Below are 19063 nucleotides of genomic sequence, written 5' to 3'. Positions count from 1 at the left end.
GCCTCCCGGGTTCACGCCATTCTCCTGCCTCAGCCTCCCGAGTAGCTGGGACCACAGGCGCCGGCCACCTCGCCCGGCTAATTTTTTGTATTTTAAGTAGAGACGGGGTTTCACCGTGTTAGCCAGGATGGTCTCGATCTCCTGACCTGGTGATCCGCCCATCTCGGCCTCCCAAAGTGCTGGGATTACAGGCTTGAGCCACCGCGCCCGGCCGAATTTTTTTCAAGTGGCTGTTAGACTGAGGTGATTATATTGTCTTAATGTTGAAAAGCAACTTTCCTGAGGGCCACCTAAGTTAAAACAAAACTCTAAGATAAGCAGTACGTATTATTCAGGTTCCCTTTACCATTTTCTTTTTTTTTTTTTTTTTTTCTTGAGGCAGAGTCTCACTCTGTCGACCGGGATGGAGTACTGTGGCCGGATCTCAGCTCACTGCAAGCTCCGCCTCCCGGGTTCACGCCATTCTCCTGCCTCAGCCTCCCGAGTAGCTGGGACTACAGGCGCCCGCCACCTCGCCCGGCTAGTTTTTGTATTTTTTAGTAGAGACGGGGTTTCACCGTGTTAGCCAGGATGGTCTCGATCTCCTGACCTCGTGATCCGCCCGTCTCGGCCTCCCAAAGTGCTGGGATTACAGGCTTGAGCCACCGCGCCCGGCCCCCTTTACCATTTTCTTAGGAAGAAATGTGGATTGTAGAAATTTTTTTTGAGAAGACAGTAGAAAGAAGATGAATCCTTTTGTGACTAGGGAGAAGTGTTACTAGAAAAGAAAGAAAAAGATCCAGTTTAGAGACTTTTGAAGGTAAACTGATTCTGTAGCATAGTTTGAGAGTTAAGTCTTATAGAGATTGATATGTCATTTCATAAAATAAATATTCCTCTTTTATTGAGACTTTTAAAGCTATTTTATGTTTCTGGCCTGTTTATGCTTGTGCTGTCACCTCAAAAAATATTACTGAAGGTGAATTCAAATGTGGAGAAGTGATTTTGGCACAATTGTGGAAACAACTATATTGTAAACTAAGATCTTTTTTTTTTTTTTTTTCCCTTTGAGTGGGAGTGAATGGTAGTATCTGATCTTAAGGGCACTTCCAGTTTTGTTTTCATACTTGGCTATTTTAATAGTTCATTGAGCAATTTGTGTTTTTTTTTTTTCCCCCTAGCTGGTTGACGTTTGGAAGTTTTGTTGGTGTCACTATCATTAAATAGGTCCATTTAATTTTTAAGGTCTTTTATTTAGTTAATTGAAACCATTATGAGACAAGATATAGCTTGAAGGGGGACTGCATTTCTGACCATATGAAGGAATTTATGGCCTGTGTAGTGACTATGGGAGACAAAAGGTTATTTTGGGGAGATTTGATTTATTATATAAGATTAATGGGCCGGGCTAGGTGGTTCATGCCTGTATTCCCAGCATTTTGGGAGGCTAAGGCTGGTGGATCACTTGAGCTCAGGAGTTCGAGACCAGCTTGGGCAACATGGTAAAATGCCCCCTCTGCCAAAAATACAAAAAAAAAAAAAAAAACAAAAAGAACCCAATCAGCCTGGTGCGGTGGCGCTCACCTGTGGTCTCAGCTACTCAGGAGGCAGAGGTGGGAGGATCATTTGAGCCTGGGAGGCGGAGGTTGCAGTGAGCCGAGATCGTGACATTGTACTCCAGCCTGGGTGATAGAGTGAGACCCCCACTCAAAAAACAAAAAACAGTAGTAAAGAAATGCAGTTGGATTTTAAATACTATATTGGTGGTTTTTAAGCTGGGGTCCATGGGTGGGATGGAGATTTGTGAACCCTCTCAAATTATGTTCAAACTGTATACATGCATTTCATAAGTTTCTCTAGGGCTCCTTGTTAAAATCAGCTGGTATTTAAAGTACTTATGGGGGACCGGGTGCGGTGGCTCATTGTGCCTGTAATCCCAGCACTTTGGGAGGCTGAGGCAGGCAGAGCATGAGGTCAGGAGATCGAGACCATCCTGGCCAACATGGTGAAACCCCATCTCTACTAAAATACAAAAAACGAGCCTAGCATGGTGGCGCGCGCGTGTTGTCCCAGCTACTCGGGTGGCTGAGGCAGGGGAATTGCTTGAACCGGGGAGGCTGAGATTGCAGTGAGCCGAGATTGCGCCACAGCACTCCAGCCTGGCAACAGAGCAAGACTCCGTATCAAAAAAAAAAAAAAAAAAAAAGAAAAAAAAGAAAAAAATAGGCCGGGAGTGGTGGCTCACGTCTGTAATCCCAGCACTTTGGGAGGCTGAGGTGGGCAGATCACCTGAGGTCGGGAATTCAAGACTAGCCTGAGCAACATGGAGAAACCTCGTCTCTACTAAAAATACAAAATTAGTTTGGCATGGTGGCGCATGCCTGTAGTCCCAACTATTCGGGAGGCTGAGGCAGGAGAATTGCTTGAACCTGGAAGGTGGAGGTTGCAGTGAGTTGAGATCGCGCCATTGCACTCTAGCCTGGGCGACAAGAGTGAAACTCCGTCTCAAAAAAAAAAAAATACCTATGAAAGATGGGCTATACAGTGGTAAACTAGATTACATAGTCTCTGCCCTTAGGGAATATAGTCAGTTGGACTTTGTCACTACAGAAGTGTTAAAAAATACCTATTGAAATACTGTGTATTGGATTTACTCTACATTAAAGAATATTGGGCTAAAACCAGCCATCAATGCAGTTTTGACATTGTGTTCCTAATTTGAGATTAGTGACAAATACTGAAAAATTACGGCTTCACTGAAAAACTTTAGGGGAAAAATAACAACTGAGAAAACATACAAAACAACTGAGGGCTTTAACGTAGCCTTGGAATGCTTCAGTCTTTGGCGGTTGGTTGTTAATAAACTAAGTTAAAAGAGCCCATGATCATCTTTTTTTTTTTTTTTTTTTTTTGTGAGACAGAGCCTTACTCTGTTGGCCAAGCTGGAGTGTAGCGGTGCAATCTTGGCTCACTGAAACCTCTACCTCCCGAGTTCAAGTGATTCTCCTGCCTCAGCCTCCCAAGTAGCTGGGATTACAGGCACCCGCCACCACACCTGGCTAATTTTTGTATTTTTAGTAGAGAAAGGGTTTCACTGTGTTGGCCAGGCTTGTGTTGACCTCCTGAGCTCAAGTGATAACGCCTGTATTGGCCTCCCAAAGTGGTGGGATTACGGGCGTGAGCTACTGCGCCCGGCCCCATGATCATCTTATATATGCAGTTACTGTTACCCAAAGGTTGATACCTTCTTCTTTTTTTTTTTTTTAATTAGGCAAAGAACTTTATTAACCTTTGTTTCAAACTTGATTCCCAGGCTTCTTCGGCTTAATTAGCTGCAAAGAATGAATTGTGTATAAGCAAAAACTGAAAAGAGCTGCAGTGTCCAAGGGGCTTGGGCTTAAAAATATTAGAGATCTAGATTTTATCAGATCCATAAACAAAAATTTCTTAAGAAGCAGTCATAATATAAAATAGCAGTTCCCAGTAACTTCTTCAAGTTTTATCTTCAGAAATTGGCTCAATTCAGTTTGCCTCATTCTTGGAAGCCTCATCAAAATTTTCCACAAGATCTGGAACTTCATCATCATCATCCTCTCCAGTAGCAAGTGGTGCTTTTCCATCCACAGATTGTTTGGGCAGAGCTTCGGTCAGTCTCGTTAAACTAGTCAGACTATCTGCACCAAGCTGGTTTAAGATGCTGGGTAGCATTTCTGTCAGCTGCTTCGTCTCAGCATGGCCTGTAATGGTGAAAGTGTTCGCTGCCAGAGATGCCTGAACTTTAGGGTTGTTAAAGTGGATCACTGTTTCTTGGTTTGTAAACATATTCACCTCTTCAATACCAGAGATATTGTTTACCCCTAACTTCTTTAAGGAGAACTGAAGTTTTTTATCATCTGCTGTGGCTGTTCTATGAACTACCTTCTTTCTGCGAGCAGTTCCTTTCCCACCAATGCGCACTTGTGCTTGCAGTTTGGCGAGTTTTTTCCTGGTTCATGATTGTTTCTTTCATCTTGTCGGAGCGAATAAGGGGCCGCGCGGGGGACTAGGGTTGGTGCTTAGGGGGTCTTGGGTGGACCAGCTGAGATTAGGCGCACACACGGGGACGCAAGATGGCAGCTCTTTTTTTTTTTTGAGATGGAGTCTCGCCCTGTTGCCCAGACTGGAGTGCAGTGGCGTGATCTTGGCTCACTGCAACCTCTGCCTCCTGGGTTCGGGCGATTCTCTTGCCTCAGCCTCCTGAGTAGCTGGGATTACAGGTGCGTGCCACCACGCCTGGCTAATTTTTGTATTTTTTGTACAGACAGGGTTTCACCATGTTGGTCAGGCTGGTCTTGAACTCCTGACCTCGTGATCCACCCGCCTTGGCCTCCCATAGTGCTGGGATTACAGGCATGAGCCACTGCACCTGGCCTAGTCTATTTGATTTTCATTTCATTCACTCGCCCACACACCCATCATATAAAATGATTGAGGTTTGGTATACTTGAAGTACTTCCATTTCAGGATTGGGAAATATGATAATCTTTTTCCTTAGATTTCCAACCTTTTTCTCTTTTCAAAAGCAAGGAGAATTATTGCACTCACCAGTGTGTCTACTACCTTGTACCTAACTTGCAAACTTTATGGTGGCTAAATATTATTACAAAGAACGTGTTTAATATCTTCTTACAAAACTAGAGGCATTTTTTTGTGGTCTAAAGAGATAGTATTAAAGATAGGAACATGAACCTTTGAGAATTTCCCTTCTACACTATTATAAAGAAGAAGATAAAATGTAGGAAATATTATTAGCAAAACCATAATATTTTTCCTTTGGGATATGTCCCTCCCTGTTTCCACCACTCATTCAGGCCAAAAGACATTCCTCATACTTTACTCCTGGCAGGAGAATTGAGGAAGTGGTGGTAGTCATGGCTGGCAGGGAAACAGAAGCTTGAAGGTATGTTTTTGAAAAGCAAACTTGTCAATGACAAATGGATTTTTCCAGTTTTGAGTATATGTACTTTTTTTTTAGCCGGAGTTTTGCTCTTGTTGCCCGGGCTGGACTGCAGCCTCTGCCTCCTGGGTTCAAGCAATTCTCCTGCCTCAGCCTCCCGAGTAGCTGGGATTACAGGCATGTGCTACCATGTCCGGCTAATTTTGTACTTTTAGTAGAGACGGGGTTTCTCCATATTGGTCAGGCTGGTCTCAAACTCCCAACCTCAGGTGATCCGTCCACTTTGGCCTCCCAAAGTGCTGAGATTACAGGCATGAGCCACTGCGCCGTGCCATATATGTACTTTCTGAGTTTGATTAAATATCAGTGCATAAAGTGCTACTATTCATTAAGGAATATTCAGTAGTTATATTCATATTTGGGTATTCTAAATATGCTTGAAAAATTTCAGAGGGATCATTTGGACAATATGGGATTTTATTAGAAAAGTTCCTATAGTAGGATATTCTGTTCCTAATCCTTTTAAGGTAGACTGAAGCAGTTTTCTAAGTTACTACAGAAAAATAGGTTTCTGCCGCGAGCAGTGGCTCACACCTATAATCCCAACACTTTGGGAGGCAGAGGCAGGAGCCCAGGAGTTCCAGACCAGCCTGGGCAACATAGCAAGACCCTGTCTCTACCAAAAATTCAAAAATTAGCCAGGCGTGGCAGTGTACACCTGTAGTCTCAGCAACTTGGGAGGCTGAGATGGGAGGATTACTTGAGTCCAGGAGGTTGAGGCTGCAGTGAGCCAAGGTCGTGCCACTGCACTCCAGCCTGGGTGACAGTGACTCTTTCTCTTAAAAAAAAAAAAAAGATGAAATTAAATTAAAAAAAAGATTTCTAACTTGAGGCAATTATGTGTGCATGTATGTATATATAGTGTTTGAATGTACAATATTGGCAAATATCCAGATTTATCACTTATAACAAGATTGAACTTTTCAGTCTAGGAACTGTTTTCATCTGATTTTGAATCCTTGTTTCATTGTACAGTGTATATTATACAAGTTCTCAAATGGTAATTGAATTGAAACCTTTGATTTTTTTAAAGAAATGTAACCCTGCATTATAATTGCATTATTGGTATTCATATTTAAAAGCTGATGTTGGAAGAAAAATAGTTTCCCATAGTTGGTTTTGCATTAATGATAACGTTTGTATTGACAGGATTCCACTTACAGCATTTTCTTACTATATGACAAGTTGTACTAGGTTCCCTAACATTTAATTTTTTGTTTCTTACAGCAACCCTGTTGAGGTCATTTACTGAGGTTCCAAATTGTTAAGAGACTTGCCCAAGATCACTCAGCTAATAAGTGACCAAGCTTACTTTTTGAATCTAGTTCTGCCTAATTCTAGAACACTTCTTTACATGGTGATACACTGCCTCCCAGTGGGATGATTTATAGATTTCATAGTGATACTTTCCTTGGGGAAAGAGAATAAAAAGGATACAAGAACTCTAAATGGAAAAGACAGAGGAGGAAGTTAAACTTCTCATAGTGATCAGGAACCTTTTGGGGGATTAAGTAGGAGAAAAGCTTATTTTCAACCGAGAGCTGATGGATGTTTAAAGTTGCATGTGATATGTTTCATGTTTTATAATAAACATCAACTAGCAAGTAGAAAAGGCTTAGCGGCAGGGAGATGATAAAGTTTCTTACACTGTACTGATGATAAAGTTTCTTACACTGTACTGCTGTAATCTTGAGTAAAGTGGTATCTGAATTAATTTTAAGGAATTAACCTTTTTAGAAAATAAACTTTGAAACAAAATGTTAATCTAAAGCATTGTCTCCATAGTAAAGAACAATAATTCTAGTAAGAATAATCTGTTCAGGTAAACTGGTTCCAGCCTCCCTTTTCTGCTGCTTTTTGTTTTTTTCCTCCAGTATCTTTACAGTTTCTATAGTTCTTCATAAAAAGTAGAAATGTTTTGATGGTGATTTCCTTATTTTACTTTTATGCTATTACTGCTAACAGTAGACAACCTTATTTGTGAGGCACTGAAATAGAAGTGATTTCAAAAATTAATCCATTTTATGACTCAGAAACATTTCCTTTTAAAATAATGAAAAAAATAGAAAAATTAATGCATTTAAATTTCCCTACAAGCCTGTGAGGTGTTGGTGCTATTATTATTTTCTGTTTGTGTGTGAGGAAATGGAGGCATAGTGAGCCTAAACTTTTTCTAAGCACACACATACTTAGGAAGTGTTGGAGCCTTAATGTGAACCCAGGCAATCTGGTTCCCAAGTTTTTTTTTTTTTTTTTTTTTTTGAGATAGGGTCTCATTCTGTTGCCCAGACTGGAGTGTAAGTGGCACGATCACGGCTCACTACAGCCTTGACTTTCTGGGCCCAAGTAATACTCTTACCTCAGCCTCCTGAGTAACTGGGACTACAAGTGCATTCCACCAAGCCCAGCTTATTTTCATGTTTTTTTGCAGAGATGGGGTCTCACCATATTGCTTAGGCTGGTTTTGAACTCGTGAGCTCAAGCGACCCGGCTGCTTTGGCTTCCCAAGTGTTGGGATTACAGGCGTGAGCCACCGTGCCTGGCCACTACTGAGTTATTGTTTATTTTTTTTTTACTTTAAGTTCAGAGGTACACGTGCAGGTTTGTTAACGTAGGTAAACCTGTGGTTTGCTGCACAGATCATCCCATCACCTAGGTATTAAGCCCAGCTTCCATTAGCTATTCTTCCTGATGCTCTCCCCCTCTCCCACAGCCCCAGTGTGTGTTGTTTCCCCTCATATGTCCATGTGTTCTCATCATTCAGCTCCCACTTACAAGTGAGAACATGTGGTGTTTGGTTTTCTGTTCCTGAGTTCTTAATGCTACACTACCATACTGCTGATCAGTGGACAATAATGTGAGTGGTTTCTTCATCTTGGCAGTGTACTTTTAAGTCCTCTATTTAATTGTGGAGTAAATGTTTGTGCATCCTTATAGGAATTTTAGGGGATAGCAGAGGATTGGGCAAATCTCTGAGCCTCAAGTTTTCCCAGCTGTAAGTAATCCCATTTGCCTTATAGGTTATTTACAGAGACCGTATAATAATACAGGTTGAGCATCCCAAATCCAAAATCCTCCAAAATCTGAAACCTTTTGAGCATCCACATGATGCTCCAAAGAAATATTCATTGGAACATTTTGGATATGGGATGCTCAACTGGTAAGTATAATACAAATAACATTTTGGATATGTGATGCTCAACTGCTAAGTATAATACAAATAATCCCAAATCCAAACAATATTAGTATTTGGATTTTGGAATATTTATATTTGAAACACTTTTGGTCCCAAGCATTTTGGATAAGGGATACTCAACCTTTACTTTTTCTGGGATTTTTCTGTGTGCCAGACAATAGGCTGAGGGTTTTGCTGGCACGATAGGCCCCCCAGATAGCTCAGTAATTCCATTTGTTGAGTACATTGCATGTGTCAGATACTTGAGGTAATATACTACCTTAGTTATTATATGATAGGGGATATTATACCCGTTTTATGGATGAGAAAACAACCTAAAGAAATTCAGTAATTTGCTCAAATAGGTTTTTACTTTGTGGCCTTTGTACTTGGTGATCCCTCTGCCTGACTGGGTTACTCATTTCTCCAGGATATTTTGCTCAAGTATTACCCTTTCAGTGGAACATTCCTTGGCCATTACATATAAAATAATATCCCTTGCTTTTCCAGCCCTCCTTTTCCAGTTTATTTTGCTTAATATTACCATCAAACATACATTTACATGAGTTGTCTCTTTCCCCAATCTAGAATGTTAAGTGAGAGGAAGGATATTTGTCAGCTGCCTTTACATTGCTTTAACCCCAGCACCTAGAACAGTGCTTGGAGTGTAGTATTTAATATTTGTTGAGCTAATGCTTATGTGGCATCCAGAGATAGATATAGTGGACTTATTTGCAAGCTGATCCTGAAGTAAACTAATTTCATATTTAACAACCAAAATGGGCATTCCTTAGAAGGGAAATGCTGTGGCAGGTGTTTGGGCCTGTTTTGGTTGGGGATTGGGAGGCAATCGAGTCTCCTGTAGTTTTTAGAGGCCTGTTCTTATGAATTGCCTTGAGTTCCAGGAGGAGTATATGCCTTCAGCTCAGCTTCTGTGTTCTGCAGAGCCTTTTATCTGTTAGTCTCTTAAAGCTGCTGCTTCTTACTTAACTTGCAACCCCTCATTTTGCCTAAAGATTCTTTGAGTGACCATTTATAGTGTATTTGTGATGATCACAGCATGGAGCTTGATGTGAAGCAGAGGGTTAGCTTTGAGCAGGGGGATCCTAGCTTTGCCATTTATAATTTAGTAGGAGATAACATACATATGTACATTTCTAGGTACATAAATATGTGTGTATATTTTTAAAATGTGTTGTACTGAAACTTTCAATAATTATGTTTTGGTTAATACTTAATATTTTGATAGCACATAGTTTTTCTGACGTCTTGGAATGCGTACCCTTTCCTTTGTTTCTGCTTCTCAAAACATTTCTTGCAATAATGTATGTAGTTGGAACATAGTAGTAATAATATTTTACTATACTCTTGCATCCAAATGCAAGCTGATTTTGGAGAGAAAGAGACATTGGATTTTAGATACTTCAACCTTAAGTTGATATTATGTAACTGTGGTTCAGCAGAGATAAGAGCAGCAGATTTTTTTGGGATCATTATGCATAGTGTACATTGGCTTTTGGTGGGGGTGATTAGAAATAAAGAGCCGAAGGGTCAGTGGTGAAAACATCATGCTTAACTTGGCAGGAGGAAGAAGTAGGATCACTGATAAGAGTGGTCAAAGAGGTAGGAGAAAATTTAGGATAATATAGCATACAATCCATAAGCATCTCAAATTTGAAAAGAATCCAGATGGCATGTTCTCCCATCTGGGAGATGCTTTTAAATTGTATACAGTATAAAAACTGTTCTTCCAATTATGTCAAGTTAAAATTATCTTTAAAGCTGATATAATCAACAATTATCCTTATGTAGATTGTTTTCTTTGTCGCATCTCATGGGAATTGCGTTCTTCTCCCACACTGGGTCCCAGGTTACAAATAATAGGTTTAAGCTGGGAAGTGGTCAGGGACAGGAAGGGAAGGCATATTTGGCTTTATTGAATTCTACAAAGTCAAATACAATTGTATTGGAATTATTTTACGTGTGATATTGGTGTTAGTGTGGCTGATTAAAGAATTGATTGTACTTAAATATGCCAGTAGTATTAGGATAAAGCAATACTGCAATTTGATGTCCTCTTCAGAATAGCTCTGAAAAATATGATTGGAATTTCTGGAGTCTATTTTGAAAGGGAAAACTTTTTTCTTTTTTTGTGTGTAGGCAACTACTTTAGTTTCTTTAAGTTTTGTGTAAAAGCTAACTTGGGTAGGAATAATGCTGGAGATGAGTGTCTTATAAAAATCACTTCATTTTTCTGCTTGAGATAATATTTTACAGATAAATTATTATCAATATGAAAAACCACTCATAATTCTACTTTCCTCATTCCAGAAGGTTTTTTTTTTTCTAATTTTGGTAAAATATATATAAAAATTGCCATTGTAACCATTTTAAGTATACAGTTCAGTGGCTTTGAGAACATTTACATTGTTGTGCAACCATTGTCATCATTCATATCCAGAACTTTTTTTACCATCTCATAATAAAGCTGTACCCATTAAACAATAGGGCCTTGTTCCTCCCTCCCTCCCTCGCTGCCTCCCACCTCCCAGCCCCTGGTAATCACTGTTCTGCTTTCTTTGTATTTGACTATTCTAGGTATTTGGTATAAGTGGAATGATACAATATTTGTTCTTTGTGGCTGTTTCATTTAGCATGTGTTCTAGGTGATACATGTTGTAACGTTTATCAGAATTCATTCCTTTTTAAAAGTGAATAATATTCCATTGTATATATATACCATATTTTACTTATCTGCTCATCAGTTGACAGATACTTGGGTTACTTATACCTTTTGGCTATTATAGCCATTATTCAAGCATGAATAATGGTGACAGGAACATTGGTATACAAATATATCTGTTCAAGTCACTGCAGTGGATTCTTTTGTGTATATACCCAGAAGTGGAATTGCTCCACAAATTTTGAGTACCTAGTATATGGCAGGCACTGTGCTAAGCACTGGGGATGTAGTAGTGAAAAAGAGGGGCCTGGTTCTTGCCCTGGTTCTTGCCACCGTGCCTGGCCCAAATTTACTTCTGAATATGATGTGAGGCAGGGCTATACAGACTTTTGTCTTTTTTTTTTGCCATATCATAAACCAAAACCAACTACTTTCCTTGTACATTTGTCTGTTTCTTTATCCTCATTTTTAGGTAGCAGTACTTCTACAAGTAGCTTTTTCTTTTTCCCTAATTGTGTCTTTTTCCCTAATTGTGTCAGTTTTTCCCCAACTGTGTGTTGCAGTTAAGTGTGTTAAATGTTACAAAAGGGTTAAGCACAGAGTGCCATGTGTATGTTTCATATAATTGTAATAATATATATATTAAGCCAAAAGAGAATATAAAACATCAAATACTTTTCCCCATTCCAATATAATCCCCTGCAGCACCTCACTACCCCTGGCTGCCTACCACATGGAAATGTCTTCTGCTGCTTTTCTTCACATTTAAAAATGCAATGCCGCTGGGTGAGGTGGCTCACGCCTGTAATCCCAGCACTTTGGGAGACCAAGGTGGGTGGATTGCTTGAGGCTAGGAGTTCCAGAAGAGACTGGGTAACATAGCAAGACCCTGTCTACTGAAGAAAAAAAAAAAAAAAAGCCATAATGGCATGCACCGGTAGTCCTAGCTACTCGAGAAGCTGAGGCTGGAGGATCACTTGCTCCCAGGAGTTTGAGGCTGCAGTGAGCCATGGCCACACTACTGCACTACAACTTGGGTGACAGAGTGAGACCCTGTCTTTAAAAAAAAAATGCATCCAGAATTTACTTTTTTTTGTTTGTTTTTTTGAGATGGAGTTTTGCTCTGTCACCCAGGCTGGAGTGCAGTGGTACGATCTTGGCTCACTGCAACTTTCGCACCACTGCAACCTCCGCCTCCTGGGTTCAAATGATTCTTGTGTCTTGGCCTTCTGAGTAGCTGGGATTACAGTGCCACCACGCCTGGCCAATTTTTGTATTTTTAGTAGAGATGGGGTTTCACCATATTGGCCAGGCTGGTCTCGAACTCCTGACCCCAAGTGATCCTCCCGGCTTGACCTCCCAAAATGTTGGAATTATAGGCATGAGCCACCGTGCCCGGCCCGAATTTACTTTTGAATATGATGTGAGGCAGGGCTATACAGACTTTTGTCTTTTTTTTTTTTTTTTTTTGCTGTATCATAAACCAAAACCAACTACTTTCCTTGTACATTTGTCTGTTTCTTTATCCTCATTTTTAGGTAGCAATACTTCTACAAGTAGCTTTATCTTTTTCCCTAATTGTGTCCATCAGTTGGAATCACGCTGTCAATCAGCATGAACATTTTTAAAGCTCTTGGTAACTGAAGTTATATTGTTTTCTAATAGGGTTGTACTGATTTTACAGTGCCACCAGTGCTGTGATACATGGTAACCACATTATCCTTGCTTCCGAGATGTTATTTTAAACAGTCCGTGCAGTTCTTCAGATTTCTTTAATTTGCGTTTCTCTGATTACTAGCTGAAATTAGTATTTCCCCTTGTTTTTCAGCAAGGTATTGTGAATGTGACCAACAAACTTAAGTTTAACCTGAAAGGGCCTTATAATTATGAGTATACAGTAGTTTTTAGTAAATTACTAGCACTTTTTTTTTTTTAGTATTAAGTAGATGTATCTAATTCTTTTAAATTGAGTTTGTGTATTTTGTAATGTCTGTTCACCTTATTTGTGGTTCTCCTAGTTCATTTCAATTTACTGCTTAGGAAACCTGAAGTAATCTATCCATCCTCTTGTTTAGCCTAGTAGTGCTAAGTTGCATTCAGTGGATAGCCAATTCGTGGATGAGCTGAGTTCAAGTGTTTTGTAAATAGAGTATGAGAGAATCAGTGGGAAGAGCCCAGATGTTTTTTTTTCTTTACTGTAGTGTAATCTTTTTAGCAGTGAAGCCTATAGTGAAATGAGGTTTTTATTAGTAGCTTAGCCTGCTTCTCGATAGTAATGGTTATTTATAGTCATGAGCCGGATGGATAAAGTAAAATTGGCTGTTTGACATCATTCTTTTGAAAAATAATTACATAATTGTATTTATTGTTATGCCAGGTGGTAGTAGTCTACATAAACTACTTCCGGGTAGGAAGTCCATAGTATTCTCCTTTTGGGGATTTGTCAGTACCAAGGCATTGCAGAACCTATGGAAAAAGATATCCTTTATGATATCTGAGAATGTTCTGGACTAGCTAACTTTAGAGTGGTTAAAGAGACACTAACAACTTAGTGGTGAAAAGTTTTCCAGGTGTAGAAAGAGGAGTTAGGGGCAAATGAAAACATTCTATACAGCAGTTAATTTTTTTCCCTCTAACCTGTGTCAGAAAAAGAATAATTTTTTTTTTTTTTTTTGAGACGGAGTCTCGCTCTGTGGCCCAGGCTGGAGTGCAGTGGCCGGATCTCGGCTCACTGCAAGCTCCGCCTCCCAGGTTCAGGCCATTCTCCTGCCTCAGCCTCCGGAGTAGCTGGGACTACAGGCGCCCGCCACCTTGCCCGGCTAGATTTTTGTATTTTTTTAGTAGAGACGGGGTTTCACCGTGTTAGCCAGGATGGTCTCGATCTCCTGACCTCATGATCCGCCCGTCTCGGCCTCCCAAAGTGCTGGGATTACAGGCTTGAGCCACCGCGCCCGGCCAAGAATAATTTTCTTCTCTTTTTTTTGAGAGGGAGTTTCGCTCTTGTTGCCCAGGCTGGAGTACAATGGCGCCATCTTGGCTCACTGCAACCTCTGCTTCCCAGGGTCAAGCAAATTGCCTGCCTTAGCCTTCCCGAGTAGCTGGGATTACAGGCATGAGCCACCATGCCCGGCTAATTTTGTATTTTTAGTAGAGACGGAGTTTCTCTGTGTTGATCAGGCTGGTCCCGAACTCCCGACCGCAGGTGATCCGCCTGCCTCGGCCTCCCAAAGTGCTAGGATTACAGGCATGAGCCACTGTGCCTGGCCAAAAAAATAATTTTTAAACATCCTTTACAGATTGACTTATTTAGGAAGATAGAATGTATTATTTATAGTTTTGCTGAAAATGATCATGCACGTTACATTACATTTAAATGTAGTGAATGGAGAGCCCTGTTCCCCTTTCAGCATAGTCATCTTGTGTTATTTTCATGTTAACATTTACCAGTGCTTGGTATTTTCTTATTTTTCTTCCCCCTCAATAGACTTTAAGCTCTATGGGGGCAAAAACTTCTCTCTTCAGTGTTGTAAAGGTGGTGTCTCTAATAGTGCCTGATATTTAGCAGGGTCTCAAGAAATATTTGTTGAATGATTTAATTTAGTGCTTTATCTGGATACTGATTAAAATGTTTTATTTAATTTTAATTTTCTTTTTTGAGACGAGGTCTCACTCTGTCACCCAGGCTGGAGTGATCTCAACTCACTGCAGCTTCTGCCTCCCCGGGCTCAAGTGATCCTCCCACTTCAGCTTCCGGAGTAGCTGGGCCCACAGGCACGTGCCACCCCACCTGGTTAATTTTTTGTATTTTTGGTAAAGACAGGGCTTCACCATGCTGCTCAGGCTGGTCTCGAACTCCTGAGCTCAAGCAATCTATCTGCCCTCCTTGGCCTCCCAAAGTATTGTGATTACAGGCACGAGCCACCGTGCCCAACTTCTGATTAAAATATTTATAAATAAATTTAGTCCTAGTTGTGAATATAACTACATTTCTGAACTTATCAGTCAGATTTTTAAAAATGAGTCTATGAAGCAGGAAAAAGTTTTGAGACCCGAGAGCCTTGTCAGTATTACTATAGAATATAAGAAATTGGAGCTAAGATTAAAAAATACAGTCTGAAGCTCATTACTTTTTTTTTGCTGTATTTAACTATGTCTGAACTCATTATTAGCCTGTTTTCTTCTGATGGGTTATCTTCACAAGTTAAGACAACCTTTTATTCCTTTTTTTTTTTTGAAGCACGGTCTCGCTTTTTCATCCAGGCTGGAGTGCAGTGGCGTGATCACAGCTCATTGTAGTCTTGGCCTCCTGTGCCCAAGGGATCCTCCTGCCTTAGCCTCCTGAGTAGCTGGTACTACAGATGTCTGCCACCACCCCTGGCTAATATTTTTTTATTTTCTGTAGAGATGGTGTCTCACTTTGTTCCCCTGGCTGGTCATTCATTGTGTGCTTTAATCAAATGTAATAGTAGCAATGATTCCATGATAGTTTTAGTTTACATAGCACTTTCACTCTGTCTTCCTCATAATAATGATCCTTTAGAGAGGGAGGTCTTGTGGTATTTTTTATTTTTAGACAGGGTTTTGCTGTTGCCCAGACTGGAATATAGTAGCAAGACCATAGCTCACTGCAACCTCAAACTCCTGGACTCCAGTAATCCACCCTCTTCAGCCTCCTGAGTAGCTGGGATTACAGGCACGCTCCACCACACCAGGCTACTTTTTTTATTATTATTATTATTTTCAGTAGATACGAGGTCTTGCTATGTTTCCTAGGCTGGTCTCAAACTCCTGGGCTTAAGCCATCCTCCCTGCTCCACAGCCAGCCTCTTGTGGTATTCATGCTACTTTACAAACAAGGAATTAGCATTTCAGAGGAGCTAAGAAACTTGGCCCAGGGTTATACAGTTAGAATTAGTAATATGAACACTAGGACAGGGTTACACAATTAGAATTAGTAATATGAACACTAGGACATATATCCTGTGTTCTCTGGTTCTAGTTCTGTGTTTTTTAGAACCATAGAATTTTAGAGCAGGAAGAAACCTTGAAGAGTAGTACTCTAACTTCATATATATATATGGTAAATATTTATTTACAAATATATATGATGTTAATAATATCTATAATTAATTAACATTATAAAGCTGATATGGTAGAGTCAGGATTCCAACCCAGGTCTCTTCCTTAGATCAGTCCTGTGATCTTTCTAACCTTCCATGTGTTTGATTTTGGAGATGTGTATGCTACCTGATGAAATATCTGATAACAAAGGTATTTGAGTTTCTTTTTTTTTTTTTTGAGACGGAGTCTCGCTCTGTCGCCTAGGCTGGAGTGCAGTGGCCGGATCTCAGCTCACTGCAAGCTCCGCCTCCTGGGTTCACGCCATTCTCCTGCCTCAGCCTCCCGAGTAGCTGGGACTACAGGCACCTGCCACCACGCCTGGCTAGTGTTTTGTATTTTTTAGTAGAGACAGGATTTCACCGTGTTAGCCAGGATGGTCTCGATCTCCTGACCTCGTGATCTGCCCGTCTCGGCCTCCCAAAGTGCTGGGATTACAGGCTTGAGCCACCACGCCCGGCCTGGAGTTTCTTAATAGTTTTCTGTCACAAGTTTGTACTTGTAATGGTGAATAGCTTCCAAAAACTTTGAATTTATTTTGAGGCAGCTTGGGATAGTGTAAAGAACTTATGCTTTAGAGACAAGTAGATTTAAGAGCACCTATGACACCTTTCTTTATTGACTATGTGACCCTGTTGTTTCCTCATCTGTAAAATGGGCAGAATATCATCTGCCTTGAACTAAACGTAGTGTATTATGTTAAGTGTCTGACATAGAATGTGCTCGATAATGTTACCATTGTTTTAGAATATGTTACAGAGATGAGATGTACTTCATTACAGTATAGAAAGGGACAACTAAGATGAAAACAAATTTTGGAAAGCATTTGACCAAAGGTTTTATATCTGCATTCATACAGATTGATATGAATACCTGTTATGATTTTAAATGTTAGTGAACCTTTTTTTTTTTTTTTTAAGAATATCTTTTTTGAAACAGGGCCTGCGCAGGTTTCTCTCAAACTTCTGGACTCAAGCAGTCCTCCCACCTCAGCCTTCTGAGTAGCTGGGACTGGAGATGTGTGCCACCATGCCCAGCTACTTAAAAAAAATTAAAAAAAAAATTTTTTTTTTTTTTACAGGCGTGCACCACCATGCCTAGCTAATTTTTGTATTTTTAGTAGAGACTTTTAGTAGAGACAGGTTTCACCATGTTGGTCAGGCTGATCTCGAACTCCTGATTTCGTGATCTACCCACCTCGGCCTCCCAAAGTGCTGGGATTACAGGCGTGAGCTACCATGGTGTCGCCAGGCTGGAGTGCAATGGAGTGATCTCGGTTCACTGCAGCCACCACCTTCCAGGTTCAGGCGATTATCCTGCCTCAGCCTCCCGAGTAGCTGGGACTACAGGTATGCACCACCATGCCCAGCTAATTTTGTATTTTTAGTAGAGACGGGATTTTGCCTTGTTGGCCAGGCTGGTCTCAAACTCCTGACCTCAGGTGATCTGCCTGCCTCGGCCTCCCAAAGTGCTGAGATTACAGGCATGAGCCACTGCGCCTGGCCTTTACATTTTTTTGTGGTGATGATATTTCCCTGTTTCCCAGGCTAGACATCTGTCATTTTAAATTCTTCATAACTTTGCAAGGAATAGGTGCAAATCTCTGCATTTTACAAATAGAAAAAATTGTAGAGATGCATCCTGTCTTTAATCAAGAGCCCTAAAATAAATCTACTTGGGTCTAATAATGAGAAAATAAGGGATAATTCAACATAAAATCTGTACATAGGAAGCATTGTTAGTTATTACAATGAAGTGTTGGGGTTAGTCTTAATGTCTAATAATAAGTAGATTATCACATCTGGTGGAATCTCATAAAACTATTAGAAGTTTGTATTATGAATATTACAGAAGTGCCTAGAAATGCATATGGAGATGAAAAGTTATGTGCAGTTGTATCCATTTTGTGGTTATGGTTTTGAAAAATCTACAGAGTCATACAGGCATATACATGTGGACAAAGGCTGGGAAGGAAAATGAAAATAGGTGATTTATCAGGGTATTAGAATGCTATGTGATTGTTCTGATTATTTTTAAAGATAATTTTGTGTAATAAAGAGGGCGAAAACCAAGATGATATATTTCCCGTATAGTGTGCACTGAAGAGCATTGGCATTAAAACATTCAGGGGTTCCACTTAGATGATATGGCTTATAGTATATTGTATCTTATACTTTGGGGGAATTTTAATAGTCTCGACTACTGGCTTTTAATTTTTTATTAGTAAACTTTTAGCATACTATCATTCAACCTATTGCATTTTACCATGGAACTTCACTATTATTATTTTCTTCTTGTTCTTGAGAATTATGGCCACAATAAGTAGACTTCTATATTATGTAAGTAAATCTTAATGGACTTTTTTTTTTTTTTGAGAATTTTCAACTTCGTGTCATTAAAGAAGCATTTTTAAGCCCGAAATATATGTTCCATTGCAGTATTATGAGGGAAGTCATCCATTATAATCTTCTATGCCCATTGCTTTTTGTGTAGCTTGTCTTGTCAATCAGCAAAGCAAATACTTTACTGCTCTCTGCCTTCCAAATTACTTCATATATTTTATGGTTGATATACTTTATGGTATGTGTGTTCTTTTCTGTTTCATTGCTTTCATAAAAAAGACTGGTTGAGGTGTTAGTTTGATTTCTTCTCTTTTTCCATTCATCTGTGAGTACTACTGCAAGACACAGTGCACCATTGATTCTTGCATTCCTCATTTACATTCTGATTTTAAAAGAAGCTTGTTAAAAAGAATTTGCCTGGGTAAATGGTACTATAGTCTTGGTGGTTTGAAAACTTACAGAATGCTTTTTCAGTTGTTTCATTCCAGTTAAGCATATTGTTAAACTGATGAGGTTCATTCTCTCTGTGTGTCTCTGTCTGTTTCTGTGTGTCTTGCCTGTCTCTCCCACCACCTTCTCCCCGCAGCCCCCATCATTTTGTTTTAAACTAATCTTCAGGGAGTATGTCCGCAGTGAAACTATTGAGAGTTCCCTGTACTGTAATTCCTTGGAATGTTTGCCTTTCTTGAGGAGTTGTGTATTTTACAGAAGTAGTTCGTATCCGGTAGGCTTAATGAGTTTTGTAGCATGGTCTTCATATCTTCAAAGAG

At 40.0% G+C, this 19063-nt stretch overlaps 1 protein-coding gene and 1 pseudogene across 9 annotated transcripts in view; one reads left to right on the top strand and one right to left on the bottom strand.

Moving 5' to 3' along the window:
• Positions 1–19063, top strand: part of STAG2 (stromal antigen 2) — a 164773-nt gene that overhangs the window by 15542 nt on the left and 130168 nt on the right. The gene's annotated exons all lie outside the window — the stretch shown is intronic.
• Positions 3246–4027, bottom strand: LOC111533679 (annotated as a pseudogene). Its single transcript, XR_002728940.3, has one exon. The product of XR_002728940.3 is annotated as a transcription factor BTF3 pseudogene (transcript).

This window comes from Piliocolobus tephrosceles, chromosome 12 (assembly GCF_002776525.5).
Source record: "Piliocolobus tephrosceles isolate RC106 chromosome 12, ASM277652v3, whole genome shotgun sequence".
Lineage (NCBI taxonomy): Eukaryota > Metazoa > Chordata > Mammalia > Primates > Cercopithecidae > Piliocolobus > Piliocolobus tephrosceles.
This window is presented reverse-complemented; position numbering and strand designations above follow the sequence as displayed.